The 16,438-nt window shown below is 37.2% G+C and overlaps 1 long non-coding RNA gene across 1 annotated transcript in view; it reads right to left on the minus strand.

Moving 5' to 3' along the window:
* Positions 1 to 4,131: 4,131 nt before the first annotated feature.
* The window catches only part of LOC141047985 (uncharacterized), a 227,564-nt gene continuing 215,257 nt past the window's right edge, over positions 4,132 to 16,438 (minus strand). The window contains exon 2 of the long non-coding RNA XR_012219931.1: positions 4,132 to 4,429. This is a non-coding gene — a long non-coding RNA (uncharacterized lncRNA). The remainder of the gene's footprint in view (positions 4,430 to 16,438) is intronic.

Raw genomic sequence — 16,438 nt, forward strand, 5'->3', positions numbered from 1 at the left:
CATACAAAATTATTAGCGAAAAAAATTACACTGTTAAAAAGTAACATTAAAGAAAAACTTCAGTGATCTCATTGAGTCCATTAGGTTTCAATGTGTTCAATCTATAAATCCAGAAGATTTCTTTGCAATTCAATTGCCCGATTCTGTCGGGATGATCATTTGGAATACGCTCAATAGGACTTATTTTGAATCCATTAGAATTTCTATTATGCTTACAAGCAAAATGTCTAGAGAGACTATGTTGTAGAAAACCAATTTTGATATTGTGTCTATGGGAATTAACCCTTAGATGCAAGGGTTGCGTGGTTCTCCCTACATATTGTTTTTTACACTCACATTCAATTAAATAGATCACGAATTCTGTAGAACAATTTAAAAAACTTTTGATAGGAAAGCTTTCATCAGTGGTGGTGGATTTAAAAGTATTTTCTTTACGTGAAATGATTTTACAGCATAGACAGTTTCTTCTACCACATTTATATATTCCTTTTAAAAGATTTTGTGAGAAGGACAGATGATCTGTTCTGAGACGACTAGGGGCAACTAGATTTTTAATTGTAGGAGCTCTTCGAAAGGTAATACCTGGGTTTCTAGGGAGAATTTTATTTAGAACAGGGTCATTTAGTAAAATATGCCAATTATTCATTAAAATCTGCCTGATTTCAATATTCTCAGCACAATGCTGTGTGATGAAATTACTTGAGAACCTATTATTATCATTTTTAATCATCTTAGATCCATTCACCAGTGAATTTTGGGATAGATTTTTACATTTATTATAGGCATTTTTGACCAAATCCACAGGGTATTTTTTGTTTAAAAAACGATTCTTTAAAATTTCCGCCTGTTTTTCAAAGTCTTCCTGATCAGAACAATTTTTTCTAATTCTTCTGTACTGATTGTCTGGTATATTTCTAAGCCATTTACCAAAATGCCCACTACTGAAGGGTATGTAGCTATTTTTATCAACATTTTAAAAAAAAGTTTTAGTTAAAATGTTATTATCTTGAATAAAAATGGTAATATCTAAAAAATTGATCATAAAAGGATTATATGTTGAGGAAAAAGAAAGACCCCAGCAATTATTATTCATGTCCTTAATAAATTCGTTAATGTCATTATTTGAATTGTCCCATATGATGAATAAATCGTCAATAAATCTCTTATAAATAATTATATTTTGGTGTAATCTGGAGTTAGAAATATAAAAATCCTCAAAGACCCCCATAAAAATATTTGCATATGTAGGTGCGACTTGGGAACCCATCGCAGTCCCAAGCCGCTGATGATACAAACACCCATTAAAAGTGAAATAATTGTTTTTTAAAATAAACTCCATACCTTCAATAAAAACTTTTTTGTGCAGCAGACAGTCTCATATCACTTATTAAAACCTTATTAAAACATGCAAGTCCCAAATCATGGGAAATATTCGAATATAAGGAGGCTACATCCATAGTTAAAAAAACATATTGTGGTTTCCATTTAATATGCTGTAAAAGTTGAATAAGATGTGTGGAGTCTTTGATGAAACTCTTGAGTCTAGGGACATGTGTCACCATAATTCTATCAACATAATGTGATAGATTACTTGAAATGGAACCAATACTGGATATGATGGGTCTGCCGGGAGGATTTACCAGACTTTTGTGGATCTTCGGTAAGTGATAGAAAAAAGGAGTACGTGGATTCGCAATACAAAGAAATTTCAGCTCATATTTATCAAAGACATTCATATTTTTACCTTCAGAGATCAATTTTTCTTAATTCGTCTTGACTTTCGGTAATACATCAAAAGAAGTTTTGACGTAGTACTTTTCATCAGATAAAATTTTGAAGGCTTCGCCACAATAGTCTTTATAGTCTTGAATGACTATACCTCCTCCTTTGTCCGCCAAACTAATTACAATATCGGTACGGGATTTCAGCATTTTTAATGCCATCTTTTCATTTTTTGTTAAATTATGTCTACAATTATTTTTTTTTTATTTATATTTTTGGTTTGAAACAGTTCTTTGAATTCTTCCTGTACTATGTCATTAAATACTTTCAGATGATGACCTTTACTTTCAACAGGATAGAAATTAGATTTTTTTGGTACTTCCAAATGAAATTCAGGTATGGCCGTGTCCATCAAAGTTTCAGGATTATATGGTTTTGTCAAGTCTGCTTCCTTTAGTGAAAAATGTCGTTTAAGTGTGAGTTTTCTTATAAAAATCTGTAGATCTAAAAAAAAAGACTAAAATCGTTCGTATTATATGTGGGACAAAATGTAAGTCCTTTGGAGAGTACATTAGTTTCATCAGATGTGAGATTATGGGAGGATAAATTAAAAATATTGTTGCTATCTTCAGTACAAGAATTGTCTTTGTGTTTTATTGATTTATTTTCCCTTTCTTTTTTTCTCCCCCCTCTGCTTCCTCGGTAGATCCTTTTCTTTTTCCGTTTTTTGGAGTGAAGAAATTTTTTATATGTGCAGGTTTCAGTGCTCGCGGTAAAAAAGGGACAGTGGCTGTATTATCTGTGCTGGAATTATCAATTAAGGTCATATTGTCCTTAGGTGTGTTAGGAACAGAAAAATCTATTAGCGACTCCTGTGTACCTTCAGGGAATTCCATAAGTGTCGGTGGAGAGATTTCAATAGGCGTAGGTGTGATGATTTTGTTTGTGTCAAGAATAGGGTTAATTGTGTCTATAATATTTTTATCATTTTCAGAATTTTTGTGAATCTTGTTATCATTGAGACGGGCCATTTGTTCCTTAATATTTTCCAGATGTTTCATCGCTTCAATGATTGGTGCAGTCATTTTGGTATTTTTAATTATGGGGGGTTTTAAAAAAATATTTTTCTTTGGGTGGTAGTATATTAATATTTTCAACTATTGATGTATCAGATTTCTTGGGGAAGGAATTAACACCTTTGTGATAAGTGTCAACTTTTTTGTTGGTATCTATTGTTTGAGTAACAGGATTGTTCGCATTATTAATTCTCCTATAATCTTCCTTGTCTCTTTGTAATTTCTCATTTCACATAAAGAAAATACTTTTAAATCCACCACCACTGATGAAAGCTTTCCTATCAAAAGTTTTTTAAATTGTTCTACAGAATTCGTGATCTATTTAATTGAATGTGAGTGTAAAAAACAATATGTAGGGAAAACCACGCAACCCTTGCTTCTAAGGGTTAATTCCCATAGACACAATATCAAAATTGGTTTTCTACAACATAGTCTCTCTAGACATTTTGCTTGTAAGCATAATAGAAATTCTAATGGATTCAAAATAAGTCCTATTGAGCGTATTCCAAATGATCATCCCGACAGAATCGGGCAATTGAATCGCAAAGAAATCTTCTGGATTTATAGATTGAAAACATTGAAACCTAATGGACTCAATGAGATCACTGAAGTTTTTCTTTAATGTTACTTTTTAACAGTGTAATTTTTTCGCTAATAATTTTGTATGATAATTTCTTTTCATATATTTGATTATTATAGATATTATTCTCTTTCTATATATATTATATATTTTATTTTTCATTATAATTGTTTACAGAAATAATATATAATTGAATATAACATTCCTCTTTTTCCACCCATCCCGGTCGCGATCCGGCTCCATAAGGTCTTTTTTGGCGAGTTTTCTTGTAGGTCCTTTCCTTACATTTAGTACCAATGGATCCTTTTTATTCTTTTTATTCACACGCTTTTTATTCATGTTATACATACACCTTTTCATATATATATTTCTTTATTTTCTCTTTTAATAAACAAATTTTAACCCCCCTTTTTTTTACATATATAAACATTTCCATTTTTTTTTTTATATATACATAAATATTCCCTTTTCACCAAGCGCATCTTCCTCCAGTATAGTGGTTCTGAACCCCCCTTCTTTTCCTTATATGTGATTATTAATAGATAAAATTTTCCTGTCTCAAAATTGAGCGTTTCTATATGCATCATATTTATATATTTTATTTTTCATCACAAAAATAACATATATAAATGAATATAATATTCTTTTTCTACCCATCCCGGTAGCGATCCGGCTCCATATGGAGATTTATTGTAGGTCCTTTCCTCACACTCGGTACCAAAGGATTCTTTGAAGTTTTAAGCATAGTCACACTCCTTATTCACACAGGTTTTTATTCATGTTATACATACAATTTTTTATATATATACATTTTTTATTTCTTCATTTTTAATTAACGAATTTCACCCCCCTCTTTTTATATACACATAACGTTTTCCTTTTTTTATATATACATAAATATTCCCTTTTCCAAGCGCATCTTCCTCCAGTATAGTGGTTCTGACTCTGGACTCGGAGTCTTTCCCCTCTTTTTTAACGGGTTCGGTATTTTCAGCTTTCCTTTTTCATTTTTATCAATTTTTCTTCTTTTCTTTTTTATATTATGTTTGTTCTGCAATAAGAAACAAAAGAAAAAGCATTTTAATTTGATTGCAAATGGATTAATATATTTTGCGCAGCTTTAACCTGTGAACTTTGACATTCGTTCCACTATCACATGTTCTTTTGGTGCCCAATTTCAAATAGTGTATGTATATAACTGGAGATGGCTGTATCTGTTCACTTCATGTCATCCCCTGAGGAAGTAGTATTAGAAACTTCGAAACGCGTTGGGAATTAAACTGTTAAAACCCTTCATGCTGTACTACTGAACTTTGTCAAGCAGCGCACAGTGAGTCCGAAAAAAATATTTTATCCATGAGGATTTAAAATGTAAATAGAAATCCCATGAGACATGCCTACTTTTGTCTGGTGTCACATCAAATGCATGGGCATAAACAATGCAAACACATACAAACGCATGCACACGCAGCGTTTTTCCCATCATGCGCAAGAGGAGCATAAAATGCTGCTTTAAAATGTGCTTTGCATGCATTTTTGCATTTGCATGATATGCTGCTGACTCAAATGCTAATGTGAACCTAGCCTAACTCAGCAGGAAGGCAGCGGCAAAAAAAAAAAAAAAAAAAAAAAAACACTGAAGTAGAGAAATCCCCGGGCCTTGATGGGATACACACCTGAGTACTGCAGGAAATCAGTACAATCTTTAAAGATTTCATAATAACAGGGTCTGTACCACAGAACTGGCATATAGCTAGTGTGTTGCCAATATTCAAAAAGGGAACAAAAACTGAACTTGGAAATTATAGACCAGTGAGCTTAACCTCTACTGTGGGTAAAATCCTGGAGGGTTTTGTAAGAGATGCTATACTGGAGTATCTGAAGAATAACCTCATGACCCAATATCAACACGGGTTTGTGAGGGACCGTTAATATCAGACTAATCAGATGAGCTTCTAAGAGGTAAGTTCCAGACTGGACCAAGGGAATGCAGTGTAGTGTATATGGACTTTTCAAAAGCTTTTGATAACGTGCCACAAAAAAGGTTGATACATAAAATGAGAACAATGGGGATAGGGGAAATATGTCTAAGTGGGTTAAGAGCTGGCTCAGGGATAGGAAACAGAGTGGTTATTAATGGAGCACACTCAGACTCTGTCACGGTTAGCAGTGGGGTACCACAGGGGTTGGTGTTGGGCCCGCTTCTTTTTAACATTTATTAATAACCTTGTAGGGGGCATAGAGAGTAGAATTTCAATATTTGCAGATGACACTAAACTCTGAAGGATAATCAATACAGAGGAGGACAATTTTATATTACAGGAGGATTTATGTAAACTAGAAGCTTGGGCTGATAAATGGCAAATGAGCTTTAATGGGGATAAGTGTAAGGTCATGCACTTGGGTAGAACGAACAAGATGTATAATTATGTGCTTAATTGTAAAACACTGGGCAAAACGGTCACTGAAAAAGGCCTGGGTGTATGGTTTGGACAACAAACTCACATTTAGTGGCCATTGTCAGGCAGCTGCTGCAAAGGCAAATAAAATAATGGGATGCATTAGAAGAGGCATAGATGCTCATGAGAACATAATTTTACCTCAATACAAGTCACTAGTGCGACCACACTTAGAATACTGTGTACAGTTCTGGTCTCCGGTGTATAAGAAAGAAATAGCTGAACTTGAGCGGGTGCAGAGAAGAGCGATCAAATGTTATTAGGGAACTGGGGGTCTGCAATACCAAGACAGGTTATTACACCTAACATTAGTTTGGACAAATGAAGGCTTAGGGGTGATCTTATTACAATGTATAAATATGCGGTGACAGTACAAAGACCTTTCTAATGATCTTTTTACTCTTAGACCTGAGACGATGACAAGGGGACATGCTCTACATATGGAGGAAAGAAGGCTTAATCATAATCACAGATGCAAAAGACATTCAGTATTTTTTTCATTTTCTATTACTTAAGCTTAAAGGATATATGTTCCATTTGATTTGCATTTAAAGAAACCGAGCATTCCCTCCACTCGGTCTTAGGGTCATATAGTGCACCCAGACGGGATGGGCTCACATATAATACTAACTTTTTATTTTCAGGTGTTGTGGAACCTCGACGTATTAGTTGATGCATACCACATGTATAGATTTTATATATTATAAAGTTGCTGAAATTTTGCTTTTTCTATTAAGCAACATCTTACTTGTTCCTGTAATAGGCTACATTTGCTTTATTTCAACAGTATTTGTATGTATATGTCTGCCTGTATTCCCTCACTTTGTGGGGGCATTCCCTGTCTTCACAGGGAATTCTCTTTCCTATCCCTTTTCCCTGGTTTAATTTACCTTCCCTCCCAACAGTTTTTCTACCCTACCTGTTGTTCCTCTACCTTGATCCATATCCTTTAAAAAATGTTTAAAATACCAATAAAAATTATTGAAAATAATCAGATGCAGATTCTTTAACTAAGAGCAGTGAGACTATGGAACTCTCTGCCATATGATGTTGCAATGAGTGATTCACTGCTAAAACCTAATAAGGGCCTGGATGCCTTTCTTAAAAAGTATAATGTTACAGGTTATATACACTAGTTTCCTTGATATTGTGTTGATCCAGGGAGCTAGAATGATTGCCATATGTGAAGTCGGGAAGGAATTTTTCCCCCCCAATGTGGAGCTTAGTGTTTTCTGCATGGGTTTTTTGCCTTCCTCTCGATCAACAAGTTAGGCTATGGGTTGAACTAGATGGACAAAGTCTCCCTTCAACCTTAAATACCATGTTACTATGTATTGAACTTAGCCTTGAGTTCAGCAAGTATCTTTGAGAATAAATGCACATGTCAGTTTCCAAAGCTTCCCTCTCAGTGTTACCCAATATACCCTGCACCAGATGCACAGAAGAGGATTATTTATTCATTATTTGATGTTCATGTGTGATAACTGGGATAATCTAGTGATCCATTACACAGATCCAAATAATGGTTGGCAGTTTTTCCTCCAAGTCACCTTGGCATCAGAACAATCACAACAGGTCAGATCCGGTCCGTGAAGAACGGCTAGCTGTTAAAATGGATAAGAGTCGTTATAAGGAGGACAAAATCTATACAAAGATAGAAGTCCTGAAACTGACTACCGGGTGCTGCTATTTAACGTCTCTGCAGGCATTTATGGAGACACCAAGCGAGCAAGGCAATTAAATAGACTATATGGCTTGAGGAGACCTGTTTGACCACATGGCATATTTGATGCAGTTTCATGTGGACAAGGTAAAAGTCTTTTACAGATTCCTAATAATCCACTCCCTATATATCATAGTCCCAGTGTTTGTTACCACTGATCTATCCTCTGCTTTCTACGCCACAGACTATTCAGCAGAGATTGTGTGCAAACTCCAATTCCTCCATAGACCTGGAATCATACATTGGTGATTAGTTCATTTTCATAAGTCTGACAACCTTCTACAATAGATATGTAAGGAGACATTCATTTCTTTTTTTCAGTCAACATCTGCTACTTATCCCTGCAGTGACCTGAAGATTGAGATCATTCTCCTTGATGACATAAGACAAAAATCCCCAACATTGGCTTATCAGCCATGAATGTGTTTGAGGGTGACATATTGAATAACTATTGGCTCTAAGGCGATACATTGCACACAAGTTAAGGAACATCCCTGAATGATTAATGCTGATAGGACTGAGGGGGTAATCTAATCCCAATATATCCTGCTCATATATTATCAAAGATGTGTCTTCATAGGGTGTGTAAATCCCCTCAAATGGTATATTCAGCTCATCTTTTACCTTACGTTCTAACAGAAAATGGACGGTGAAGGATACAACCATCTAGTAGATTCATTTTCCTTCGGCATCATACTGTAAGAGGATTGTGGGTGATCAGCTAATCTAGAGCTGAGGAACATTGGAGGAAAACCACCAGTCTCCGAGCAAGGACATCCCATATTTTCCACCAGAGATCAGCTTTGAGGACAATGTTATCATACAAGGGACAAGTAGGATTTTGCTAGTTTTCCCACTTACAAAGAATGGAGAGGTCTGTAAAGGTTTCTTAGTTACACTTCAAAATGAGAGAATCTAAAATAAAAGCCAGAAAAGCACATGATAGGATTTTTACACCATTAAATTGCATTAATTAAGTATTTGATCACATACCATCCAGCAAGAAATCTCAGGCCTGGCTGTTCTTCTGTAAGAAGCCCTCCTACTCTGCTCTCAATATGTGTATTACTTCCATTTGCTCCTTTGTGTAGACAGGAGTATAATACAGGTATCAAGTTCAATCAGGCTCCAGACTATCCACCATGGCCAAGACCTCAGCGCTGTCCAGGGATACCAGGGACAAAATTGTACATCTACACAAGGCTGGGATGGGCTACAGGGCAATAGGCAAGCAGCTTGGTGAGAAGGAAACAACCATCGGCACAATTAGAAAATGGAATAAACAAGATGACTCAACCTTCCTCAGTTTGGGGCACCATTCAAGAGCTTGCCTCGTGGGGCAAGGATAATCCTGAGAAAGGTCAAGGATCAGCCTAGAACTACATGAAAGGACCTGGTCAATGACCTGAAGAGATCCAAGACAAGTATAAAACTATACCATTCTTAACACATTATGCTGTCACAAATTAAAATCCTGCAGGGCACGCAAGTCCCCCTGCTCACTCCAGCACCTGTCCAGGCCCTTTTAAAATTTGCTAATTACACTCTGGATGGTCCAGAGGAGGCATGAGAGGTCATGTGGTCAGATGAGACAGGATTATCTTTTGGTGCAAACACCACTTGCAATATTTTGAGGACCCAATCGCTTAGCAAGATGTGGGAAACATTTTGGGGAGGAGGACTTCTGCATCCAACTAGAATCAGGGTTGACCGACTTCTATTTTAGGAAAGATTTTGTATGCAAGTACCTGGACGAGAATGAAGTGATTAACCAGAGCCAGCATAGGTTTGTAACTGAGAAGCCATGTCAGACTAACTTACTTTCCTTCTAATTTAACCTAATCAAGTTCTAAGTATCTCATACCATTCTTTTTGAAAAAAATGACCAAGTATGGACTGGACAAGGCGACTGCCAGGTGGATTCATAATTGGCTTAGCGATCAGACCCAAACATGCACATCCATTTTCAGTACTAAAAATACAGACATAGTATTGAGTCTATATTTTAGTGCTATTTTTATATATTTTCATATGTTACTATACGTTAGTAAAAAAAAAAAAAAAAAAAAAAAAAAAATCGCATGTTCTACCCTCCTATTAGATATACAGCACTGAGAAATTCATTAAAAGTACCCCAGGAATGCCGAAGGCTCTTGATCATGGCAAAGCCATCCTTTTTGAAATGCATAGATGCTGCCAAAAAGAAATGCAGAATATAGAAATTATCTTGTGACCCTTCTGGTCGTTGAAGATGCTTCTAGACAATGAGTAGTAAAATATATGACTGTACGTAACTTGCTTTGCCTCGCTATGGCCTTTTCCTTTATACTAGTGTCTCATACTATCTAATTTTTTTTTAACTTCTAGGTTTCTGAATGGAATGAGAGGATTCCCTATACTTGTAAGGGTGAAGAATAGTTATTGGGGTCAAGTCACACAAGACTGCTACCCACCAAGTGGCCTGCTTGGTGTTGAATAGCGGAAGAAATGGTAAGATTTCTCTACCTCATTCTTATCCTATATTTAACTGTCCTTTTCAATCTCCATCATTTAATTTATGCTCTTTCAGTGAATTAAAGTTTACTATGGAAAAGTTAGATCCACGCTGAGGAAGGACATTTTTCATATCTATAACAGGAAATCCGATCTACAGTGTCCAACAGTATTAGGAATTGCCACAAGAAGCAAGATTCCCAAAAGCTATGTGTTATCCTTCTAGTCTACAAGTAGTGCCATTTATGATATTTTCACTTATATATTTTTTGACAAACTCCCCGTGATCTCCAGCCAACTAATCAGGAGTGTATGTGAAGCTTGGACTGTCAAATTATTCATATACAGAAATAAGTGTTTTCTCTATAGTTCCGTTCAGCTGTTTCATTTGAATGTGTCAAATAGTTTGAGAAGACATTGGCGGACATCTGTTATGGTCATGAGCTGGTCATACAAGCTGGCCAAGATGACATTGATGAACCTATAAGCAGCACATCAAGGTAATTTGTAGTAAGAAGGTAATGCTTCCTTTAAATTACATTTTGAATAGTATATATGTTTTAATCTCATTTAAACCAGAGAAGGAAGAAAATAACGTTCAAGACCAAGGACCCCCAAGGAGAAAGCCAAGAAGATGAAGATGTAGACCATAGCACTCAGGAAGAAGACAGTTTTCAGGAGGACCAAGAAGAAGGCCAGCATATAGAAGAGGAATCCCTGAGCAGTGTGGATGATAGCTGGACTACAAGATTAATATACTATACCCTCAAATAAAAGGAACTGCTTGAAATTTCCATTAATTTGAAAATCTCACATCTTCATGAATAAAAAGCATTATTTCTTCATTTTCTTCCAAAGGACTAAAGAACAAGAAATAACGCTGCCTGCTTGAATTGGAAGTATAGAAGAATATTTCCGGAGCAGCGTGGATGAGGAGAGGTGGACTACAAGGTCGATATACTATATCAAATAAATACAGCTGTTCCAAAATAATTAACTTGACCATTGCATTATCACCTTGTAGTATTATTCTCAATATTCTTCATTTCAGAGTCAAAGTACCCTCTATACCTTCAAGGAAAACAAGAGCCATGAAGCAAAGGCAGTCTACAGTATTGCTACAAGAACAACAAGGTAATGATAGCACAGAAATTACATTAGTAACTTGAAAACCTTATATCTTTATGTTCTAAAATCATTATTTGCCTTATTTCCATTCAGAAGGCTCAAGAACAAGAAACAACCCTGCCTGATAGAATGGAAAGAACCCTTGTTATATGACTGAGGTGAATCAACAGCAACTTTCACTAAATAGTAAAATGAAATTTTATTTGCTGATTTTAGTCTTACTAGTAAAACATGAGCATATCATTTTTTTCTTGCTCTAGGTGTCAGACACATTGTCTTCTAGCTTGAAATGTTAAAGCTTCCATTGGCCAGTTAGAGAAAAGGTCAAGTAGAATGAACCTTCATCTTTCGGTATATAAAGACACTTCTGGGTAAAGTCTCTACACTGCTTTTGGCAATCAGTTGTAGCTTTTCTCTTCAGACTGAACTCCAGAGACAGCAGTGTTCCTTCTACAAGGATTGATCCCAAAAGATCTGCTCCAGCATTTTGCTTCCATTTTAAACTTGTTTTAATTGCAGCTTTTCTCTAAGGTTTTAGCACTCTGTATATTGTGTACTTTTACTCCATCTGTTGGTTTGAAGGCTTTATTAGTAGGTTTACTTTATCTTTTATAGGTTAACTTCATCTTCTGGGGCGTGCAATATTATTCAGCCCCTTTACAGAAGATCATTGTGGATCTCTGAATGATCCGATGTTGTGCTAAATGACCAATGATGATAAATATAGTCCACCTGTGTGTAATCAAGTTTCCGTATAAATGCACCTGCTCTGTGATAGTCTCAGGGTTCTGTGTGATGCACAGAGAGCATCATGAAGACCAAGGAACACAACAGGCAGGTCCGTGATACTGTTGTGGAGAAGTTTAAAGCCGGATTTGAATAAAAACTGATTTCCAAAACTTTAAACATCCCAAGGAGCACTGTGCAAACAATCACATTAAAATGGAAGGAGTATCATACAACTGCAAATCTACCAAGACCTGGCTGTCCCTCTAAACTTTCATCTCAAGATACCCAACCACAGATCCCACAGTAGAGCACTGATTTGGTGAAATGTGCACCAAGGGGAAAAGAGAATACATCAGGAATCAAAGAGAAAAAGGAGGACCAAATGTGAAATGATCCAGGAAGAGATGGATCGTGACTCAGACAAAAAGAGGCAAATACCATTTTCCACATTTGCTTCACATTCTTTTTTATTTTTTCCTTTTTCATACATTCTCTTTTAAAAAATAATTTTAAAATCCATATTAAATTAAATTGTATTTTATTATATTGGAGGACAACACGAAAGACAAAGTTATTTTAATATGTGACAGAAGAAGGCGGCTCAATGGAAGAAAAAAAAAAAAGTAAAGATACTGAAAGGCCAACTCAAGATGACCCATTGGAAAAAAAGTGAAGCAGAAGAATCATTTACACCTTGGTGTAAAGTTTCTTGCAACAACCCTTTGAGAAAGAAAATGGCTGAAGCAGGGATGTATAGGCGTTATTCTCTGGAGTTAGAGCCCATTTCTGGCTTTGTGAAGCATCTGTCAAAAACTGACAGTCAATAGGTACAAACAAGAGGCAAGAACCAAATCTTCATGAAGGTAATATTTGACAGTATTTTCCGGTTTAATCTTATTTCTTATGTTTTATTTTAGGTAGAGAATGTTGCTCGATTTCTGTATTTCATGGACAACGAGATTCCATCATTGAACTTTATGACATTAAGGCCTGTGAATACTTCAAACTTTTGGAAGTTGGCAACACCCATCAGACAGTATTAATTACCTAAAAAATGTAAAGCGGTTCAGCCTTTAACAAATGCCTCATCATTAATTCATAAAAACATGACATTACATACTGCGGCAAATTTATTTAAATGACCAACTTGGAATCATTCAAAAAAGAGGCTCAGCAAAGGAATATCTAAAGAAATGATAGCAAAAAAATTGTCCTCCCATTCCTCACCAACAACCTGATTGTTTGGTTTCTTTTAGTTTTCTAATTGTTTCTTTTTCTTCTCTGTAGAGAAGCATCTGATGGAGCCAGTTCAGTCCCCTGCAGAGCTGGACAACGTGCTGTCTATCGCAGAGACTGCTTTAAAAAAATGCTGGAAATGGCTATAAAGGAGAAGCTACCTGAACTAGAAGGACTGACCATTCTGTACTATCTGGAACGCCTCGCCATACTGCGAAAGCTTCAGAGGCCAGGGGTTGTCCAAAATATGACAGCAAGTAACTTAAGGGATTATTTGTTTTTAAATTGCCTTGTGTTTTGCCTTCATTGCTTCTTGCAATTCTTTTACATGATTTCTTTATCTTGCAGGTTGATTATTGGAAAAAGAAAATCTTATGACAGTGGATGCATATGCCCAGGATGAGCCGCTCATATCCATACCCTTCCTCTAGTTTTAGGGTCGTGACCGACCCATTTTAGGTTTTAAATGCATACATTCTACATACATTTGATTATTGCATCAAGACTTTTTGACTTTTTCAGGAACTTATTTTTAAACAAAATACAATAAAATAAAACTATTTTACTAAATTGTAAAATGCTCTTATTAAAATTTTAACATTTGTGTTGTTGGGGTCAATTTCAACCCAGGTCTAATATAAGAGTAAAAAAACAATAAGTCCCAAAACTGAACTCAAACACAATATAAACCAACAGCCCACAGCCAGCTCCACCTCCAACAACTTGAGTTAGGGACATGTCCAGGCATGTATGGCCAAATCAGCTTAGAGTTGGTACTTTGCAGAGTATACATCTCCAGTTTACACATGCAACAATGAGGAGAAGAATTGATGTAAGCCAAATTCTGGATTATATCTTAGATGATAATGAATCACAGGACACACAGCAGCAAACTGATACAGATGAACAGGTTTCTGAGGAGGAAGATTATGTGGAATATCAACCGGAAGACACAGACAGTTCTGATCAGTCTGATGAGGAGGTCACTGGTGCTGAAGCTGCTCCCGCTGAAAGATTCAAATCCAAAAGTGGCAAGATAAGTTGGAGCTCAGTATATCCAGATGTACATGGCAGGGCAGATGCTGCAAATGTCATAAAAATGACCCCTGAGATCAAAAGGTTTGCTGTGACAAGAGTAAGTGACATCAAGACATGTTTTGATCTGTTTATGCCATTGTCAATAAAAAAAAAGTCATTATTGCTATGACAAACCTTGAAGGAAAAAAGTCCACAGCAACATGTGGAATGACCTTCATGATGATGTCCTGGATGCCTACATTGGTGCTCTTCTCCTTGCTGGAGTGTACAAATTCTGCAATGAGGACACCGATAGTCTCTGGGACGCATCGACAGGCAGGAATATTTTCCGGGCAACAATGTCACTTCAAAAACTTCAAATGATATCAAGAGTCCTCAGATTTGACAGACACCAGAACAAAATCTGACAAACTTGCTCCCATCAGGGATGTTTGGGAGAAATGGGTGCAGTTCCTTCCACTGATGTTCAACCCAGGGCCAGAGGTGACAGTAGACAAACGTTTTCTCCCTTTCCGCGGAAAATGCCCCTTCCGGCAATACATGCCAAGTAAGCCAGGCAAATACAGCATAAAAATCTGGGCAGCCTGTGATGCAAAAACTAGCTATGCATGGAATCTACAGATTTACACAGGCAAGTCTGCAAGCGGCATCCCTGAAAAAAAACAAGGAAAACGTTTAGTCCTCGATATGACTACTGGACTGCAGGGTCACATTACTTGTGACAATTTTTTTACCAGCTATGACCTTGGACAAGAACTTCTCAGGAAGAAAATCACCATGGTGGGCACAGTGAACAAAAAAAAAACCTGAGCTGCCCGCTGAATTGTTGCAGATGAAGGACAGGGCTCCACTTTCCTCAAAGTTTGTTTTTACAGACACCACCACTGCAGTTTCATACTGCCCCAAAAAACGACAATGTGGTACTGATATCCACACTTCACAAAGATGCAGCTGTGTCATCAGGAAGTGACAAAGCCCACAATCATCCTGGACTATAACAAAAACAAATGAGGAGTGGACAAGCTGACTGCCACCTACACTTGCCAGCGAATGACTAGGAGATGGCCAATGGTTGTATTTTACAATATCCTTGATGTGTCAGCGTACAAATTATTTGTGTTGTGGACCCACATTCACCAAGGATGGAATTCAAAGAAAAAAACAAGCGGAGGATGTTTCTTGAGGAACTAGGAAGATCCCTTGTCAAGGCGCACATTGACCAAAGGGAACGAGAGCCCCGAGACCCAGCCGCTGCAGCCTTGGTCCGACAACTCCAGAGCTCAACAAGTGTTTTGTCCACACCCACAGCAACACAAAGAGCATCATCACCAGCATCCTCCTCAACCAGGCCTGCCTGTTGTGAATGAGTCACCGAAGGAGGAAAAAACAAAAATACAAGCCAAGTCCAGAAAACCAGAGAGGTTGGTAGCTATCGGATTGCAGACCCCTGATCCTATTCACCACAACTAACAGTAGCCGTGGGGGATTCCTTCGGTGCCCTAGACCCCTCGTTCACAGCCGGAGAACTAAATAAGCCTAAAGAAAGAAAGGGGAAATCTAAACTGCCCCAGAGCAGACCCCAAAGCAATAGACAGCCCCCAACATGTATTGTCGGTGAAAAGCAGATGAAAACACAAACAGACAGAAAGACAGGTTGAGCAAACGATGGGGGCCCAACTAACTAAATAGGAAAGGACAGAAAAGATGCTGGCTGCAATCCGCAAAAAACCCTACCAAAAATGTCCCAACCGTCTGATAGGGAAAAAGGCCCTGAAGTCGCTAGACATCAAAAATCACTATATCAGCACTCAGGTATATTCTGAAAACAGAGCAAAGAGATAAACTGATCAGAGACAAAAATGGAGCTCAGCCCGTCCCAACAAAGGCAGGCTGAACACAAAACACTAAGCAAAGAGACAAAATCTCATGGAAAAATAAGAGAGCAAAAACTTAGCTTTCAGTAGACAGGACTAACTGGTTGCAAGAGCTCAGAGCAGAAAGGATCACCAGCACCCCTGTAGGGCGTCGGCTGCCTTATATCCACTCAGTGATTCCAGGTGTCTAATCAGGCTCCACCTGTTCAGATGACAGGTTCTTCTCAACCCAATCAATTTCACTACCTCTCTTCACCAGCAGAGGGAGTTCATCAGACATCGGTGAAGGGGAAAATGAACTCACAACACTTGCCTCAACATCAACCACAACCCCAGTGAGACCACCTGATTCTAAAAGAAAGAGGTGTCAGGTCTGCCCT

The sequence above is a fragment of the Dendrobates tinctorius genome, unplaced genomic scaffold, assembly GCF_039654945.1.
Source record: "Dendrobates tinctorius isolate UK_male_01 unplaced genomic scaffold, ASM3965494v1 ptg000131l, whole genome shotgun sequence".
Classification (NCBI taxonomy): Eukaryota; Metazoa; Chordata; class Amphibia; order Anura; family Dendrobatidae; genus Dendrobates; species Dendrobates tinctorius.